Here is a 6,483-nt window from a genome sequence, read left to right on the forward strand (position 1 = left end):
TTGGCTCAGGCAGTGTGCCAATCAGAAGAGGCAATGGATCATGTCTCCCTCCACATCTGCCAATGTTGTTGGCCGCCTACAACCACTGGGCCACACTACTGCTCACAAGCTTGTCCGCCCCACCTTTGACAGCCTACAACCACTGGGCAACACTATGCCCACAGGCCTGCCTGCCCCCATCCAGGAGAAAAGACCATGGCCTGGGTGTGCCTGCAGACATCAAAAACTTCAGCAAAGCAGCCAGCAATGCTCCAAGCTCCATCTAGCCCAGTTGCCCCAAAGCCTCACTTCACAGAAGATTAAACCTATAGATCAGTGATGGGGAACGTGTGGCCCTCCTGATGTTGTTGGACTTCAACTCCCATCAGGTCTTGCCAGCATACCTAATGGTGAGGGATCATGGGAACTGCAGTCCAATGACATCTGGAGGGCCACACGGTCACCCTCCCTTCTGTAGATGAACCCACAAAAACTGTTTAAAAGAAGGACAAGCAGGAGTAGGGTATATCCAGTGGGCATCACTGGAGCTAGAACTCAGAGTGCTATATGGGGGCGTGGGGAGGAGAGGCAGGGGAATAGGTGGCATTTGCTGGTCCGCCTCAGGCAGCAAAATATCTTGGGCTGGCCGTGCTGAGGCTGCAGTCCTAAATAAGATTACTAGGTGCTAAGGCCCTTTGAACCTGATAGTAATTATTTCTGAGTAAACATGTATAGGATTGCACTGGAAGATGGTTATTCTGCACCAAAGTTCTAGGCCAGAAAGAGGTAGGCAGCTAGCCCTCATGAACTCTTGCTGAATTGCTTTAATAAATAGTAGGGATGTACGAAAGTCACTTATCTTTTCGCGGAATTGATTCGCGGTGGGGGGGGGAGGCGCGCCTTCCCTCCCCCTGGAATCCTCAACAGGGGGGGGGAGGCTCCGGTCCTCCCCCCCCCCCGGAATCCTGCCCGGCCGGCTCCGCTCCACGGCAGCTCCGCAGAGCACCCGGCCAGGGCCGTCCGCAGCCGGACTTCCGGCCGCGGATGGGCTGCTGCGGATGCAAATGGCGGCCGCCATTTGCATCCATCCAGGCTGCCATGATAGGCTACGTAAGTATTTACGTAGCCTATCACGGCTGGGCAAAAAAACCCCCACAGTGTATGCAAATGGCAGCGGCTATGGCGGCTGTCATTTGCGCTCCCTATTTTTCGCCGTTTTAGCCTACGTAAATATTTACGTAGGCTAAAATGGCGAAAAATAGGGAGCGCAAATGGCGGCCGCTAAAACGGCAGGAAAAAAAGGAACGCAAATAGCGCCCACTACACTATTTGCGTTCCCCTTTTTTTTTTCGCTGTAATAGCCTACATAAATATTTATGTAGGCTAAAACGGCGAAAAATAGGGAACGCAAATGACAGTCACCGTAGCCGCCGCCATTTGCGTACACCGTTTTTTGTTTTTGCTTGGCTTGCCATGATAGGCTACGTAAATACTTATGTAGCCTATCACAACAAAGACCAGGATGCAAATGGTGGCTGCGGCTGCTGGTCAAAAGACCCGCCGCCGCCGTCCAGAACATCCGGCCCAGGTAAGCTTCGGCCCGGGGGGAATCCGCGAGGGGGCAGGCCGTTCCGCCACGGATTTCGGGGGGCCGAATGCCAGTGCATTCAGCCTCACTGAAATCCATGGTGGAATTCTCGGCCATCCCTAATAAATGTAGGCTTTCTTATAATAAATTGTCTGTGCCCTCCGAAGCTGTTTCTTCTTCAGTACTCATAGGCTGAATATTTCTTTCATGTCACCTGCCTTGAGTTTGGGAAGATATACATATCATCCTTTTACTTGCAGTTTGTTGCTTCTTAATAAGTTCTGGGTACAACAAGATGAACTGAATCCATTCATTTGTCTGTTGCAAAAATAGGTCTTTGTAGCATGCATTGATCTTTAGCACAGCTCTCTGGAGGGATGCTTTGTATGTTTCCTTAGACTTTTTGGATCCTGCCTAGTGCATTCTTTTTCTATTTTTACCTGTTGTCTAGCAAACTGCCAACATGTCTTGTTCCAGCTCTCTGTCTGCAGGTGCTGATTAGAGACTACACTGGATACACAATAATGGCTTCCTTGCCGCTCTATTATTTTCCCATTGACGAAAATGTATCTGCAGTACACAAAAGGGAGCCAACACTTATCTGAAGGAGTTTTGTGAGCAATTCTCAGTTCTTTTATTAGGAGTGCTGATCTCCAATTAAAAAGACCATCTGTTTTATGTGACAATGACAGAGCATTATTTCTTGTCTCATGGAAGAAAGCGGAAAAAAGTTTCCAAAGCTACGCATAAAGGGGTGTCCATAAAACTGCCTCAGTGGGAAAACCCTGTTAAGTATCCTGCACAGGCTCTGCAGATAAATCCTCTGTTGTTTGGCAAAGGAATATATACAAGGAGATACAGCTGGAAATAGATGCTTTTATGAGCAACTCGATGTATATATTAACAAGACTCACAGTAAGCCCAGCCCTTGGCCATAGCTCAGGAACTACTACTCCACAAGTGTACTAGGCCCTAAACACCAGTGTGATGTACACTGTGAGGAAGCAGCTGCTGTTCATCTCTACTGCAGGAGTCCAGAATGTCAGGCCTAGAGATCAAATCCAGCCCTCTGGGGTTCACCAGATGCCCCCCACTCCCCTGCCCTCCCATTCTCATGTCCCCTTTTCCCCAGCCACCAAGCGTTTGGTGGTTTCTTGATTTTTGTGCAGTATTCTCATTCTAAAAAGTTGAAATGCCTCTCCTGAGCCTTAGTTACTGGCAGTCAGAGCTTTAAGCTACAATATGCTTGTTGTTGTTTTTTTGTATTTTGGTCCCTTTTGCCTTCTGCCCGCCCCACCACCACCACTGGGACGCAGCCCCAAAGTTTCTCTGAAAAGGGATTTGGCCCTTGGGCTGAAAGAGATTCCCCACCCTTGTTCTATTGCCTTTGCAACTATCCCACAGCTTCTAAATATAGCTAGGGCAACTATACCTTTTGAGTGTCTTAAGACTTAACTAAGGGCTTCGAAACGTATTACTGACAGACCCTAGAATTAATACTCTACCCTTAAGAAATTACTACAGAAACCCATTATGGATATGAAGCCACCAGAATGAAATTCAAGAAAAAAAATGTCTTCATGTCCAGGATACGCTTTTGCAGTTAATATTCTTTAAAAGATCCATCAAATTATAGTCGGAAGGAGCAATCCTATGGCCGCTAGTCAGTGGCTAGATGGCCATAGGATATGTCAGTTTCTGGGAACCAACCTTGGAGCCTGTGCTGCAAGGTCAGTTCCCCAAGAACTGACCTTCCCCTCCCCTCCCGCGCTGCCTCACAGGCAGCTCGGAACAGCCCCAACCTCTGCACTTGGAAGAGGAGCGTGAAGTGGTGAAAACGGGGCATTCCGGGGGGCGTTCCAGGGCAGGAAGGTGGAAATGCCGGTAAGACACATCCAATGTGTCACATCCGAAATCAGCTGTCTAGCCGCAAATGCAGGGCAGCAGAACCAGGGAGGGGACGATCCCCTCCGTGCTTCACCTGTCCTGCATTGGATAGGCGGTTGCTTCCAAGTTCGGAGTTGGCCGCCTATCCCCATAGGATTGCGCCCTTATTCACACTTTTCTATGAAGCATGTGTATGTAATTAATTGCTGCCTCTTGGAAAAACAGGAGATGTACCATGTTTCCATATATTCTCCAAGCCTATATATGGCTTGCCTTGAAGCTTCCCCTGCCCTCGCCCTCAACATCTCCCTTCCCCACCGCCAGCTGTCTAGGTGCAGTGATATCCACGCAGGAGATCTTAGATATCCATTCTTTTGAAAATATTTTGAGATATACACTACGAAATGTTTTTGTTTATCTGTATTAAATAAAAATATAGCATATTAAGCTGGTATCGATGAAGGTATTCTTATTCAGAGTGTGGGATTGTGGAAGGCTGTTGAATTTAGAAGTGTGTTGTTGTTTTCCCTCTCCTCTGCCTTATATACTTATATGCTCTCATTTCCAGCAACACAAGGACAGACCTTTGGGGGGATATGATCAGGGAGGTCTTGTGCCCAGCCTCTGTTTGCAGAAGTTATTTATACCACAGTACAAGGTAGTTTGTTTTTTTGCCTGTTTGTTTGTCAGAAGCAGGGCTAGGCAACCTTTTTGGGCCGTGGACACATTTGGCAGTTTGATCAATTGTACTGGGCACCATCACAAAATGGCTGCCATGGGAGGCGTGGCAAAAGACAAATAACTGCCCCAAAGCCTCTGTACAAGGCAGAAGTGAGGTCTGAGCTCCAACACACTAAACAACTCTTTTGAACCCACAGTTTTCAGCACCAACAGAAATGTATTTCACAGCAATCCTAGCTGCCAGTAAGAAAATGTGTTGTTGTTTTTAAAAAGTAGGAGGGGAGGACACCTTGGTGGACACCAAGTGTCCAGGGGGGTGTCTCCACGAGTGATTTACTGCAGGTTTGCTGCGTTTGGAGGTCATTCAGGGCACATGACAGTGAGGCCATCCCACAGCCACACCGGAGTTTTGTGCGGAAAAAGCGGTTTTTCTGAGACTACTTTTATTCTTATTTATTTATTATTTAAAATATTTCTTGGCCACCTTTCAGAGCAGAAGCCCTCCCAAGGCGGCTTACAATAATAAAATACATAAAAACTGGTAAAATATTAAAAATGCTAAAAACATAAAAACAATAAAAGCCAACAATAAAAACAACTAAAACCGACAATTATGTTAACAGCAGCAACGGTAGCAATCATATCAATAGAAGGCCAAGGTAAAATAATATGTTTTCATATTAGTTCGATTGTTTTCCTTAATTCGGCTTGTCTGCTTGTCTGTTGTGGTGCGCACCACCCTCCACAATTACTCCAGCGTGATAGCCCTGCCCAGGGCTGTGTCTTTCGCCTGGCCATGACCTCACTGACCCTGGCCAAGGGGTGTTTCCCCAATGTTTTCCTTGCTTGTGTTTCCCCAATGTTTCTGCCATTGCAGTGAGGTAGTTCCTGGGAACCCTCAATTGCATATTTAAAAAATATTCCCATTTCACAATAGCGAAATAGTACATTTGTGTAGCAATATCTACACTCCCTATAGCACTGTAGCACTATCACGAAATAGCACATTTGAACAGGAGTAGCTATGCCCCCCTAGCTATACCCACTATAGCACTATCATGAAATAGCACATTTGTACAGGAGTGCCTATACCTACTATTGCGCTACTGTGATTTTAGAGAGACAGTAATACAAAAAATTGGGAGGAATCAGGCATAGATTGGGGAGGCAGGCACTAACACACACTGGCCTGAGAAAGCAGAAAGGGCGGAACAGGGTGAGAGTGGGAGGAAGGGAACAGGCTCTCTAGGTGATGATGTGGAATAGACTCCACCCAGTAGCCACCCAAACAATTTGCCGTAAACTGCCATGTGATCTGCCGAGAGCCCCAGGCTAGCTTTGGGATAATCCAGGCTTTCAAGCCCCATGTGTCCCCAGATGGAGCAGATTCAACTCCAGTAAGAACCGCAGCAAAGTGGAGAGGGAACTAAACACGTTGCCATAGAGATCCCCCCAGGAGCGTATTGGTGCCCACAGACACCTGTTGCCTGCCTCTAATTTAAAATATGTTTATTCTGCACTTCAGCCGAAAAAGCTCTCAAAACGGCTTAGATAAGATCCGTGGAAAAAGTAGCAAATAAGACAGCCCTGCCCATGGGCTTACAATTTCAGACATGACACGAGAAGGGAAAATGGTGCGGAGGGAGGAGGAAAATGGGTAAATTCAAGCACCAGTACTTAAAAGTTACAGAGCATTTATATTGACCAGCTTGGATGAAAACAGTTCAAAAAGAGGAGGAGCCAAATGGAGCAAAGAATGAAATGACAGAAATGAAGTTGGTGTCTAAATGGAGTCGATGGAGAGGGCCCTGGGGTTGCTGTGAAGTTAGTGTGGTGGCACAAAGGGCTTCTGCTGATAGGGAACAGAGCACATTGCAGCCCTTTTGAACTCTTTGTTACTATTCCATCTGCATAAAACTAATAACTGAAAAACCAAGGCTGCAGTCCTATACCCTTACCTGTGAGTAAGCCTCATTGAACTCGATGCTTACTTCTGAGTAGACATCCATAGGATTGCACTAAGGCATTTTCACCAATGAGTTTTATATTGGGTATTTCATAAATTGATTTCTAAAGCAAATGTATTACCTACATTAGCTAGCTGAGTCTAAAATGTGCATGTAGTTTGGCCTTCATATTTTGCCTCGAAGCGTAAGCATGGGTTACTAGTAGCAATCGAGGATCCTTTGAACCCAGTACAAATCTACTAGACTGCTGAGTCTTTATATTGTACTAAGTTCCATCTTTCTGTTTAGACTGAAATTTGTAAGTCTTGCTAGTAACAATAACATAACTTTTATAAGGGAAAATAAGTCTCTTTTTTATCTTCAGCAAGTTTTGTTGAATAA

This window comes from Heloderma suspectum, chromosome 1 (genome assembly GCF_057233095.1).
Source record: "Heloderma suspectum isolate Gila_16-S chromosome 1, 16-S_ref, whole genome shotgun sequence".
NCBI lineage: Eukaryota > Metazoa > Chordata > Lepidosauria > Squamata > Helodermatidae > Heloderma > Heloderma suspectum.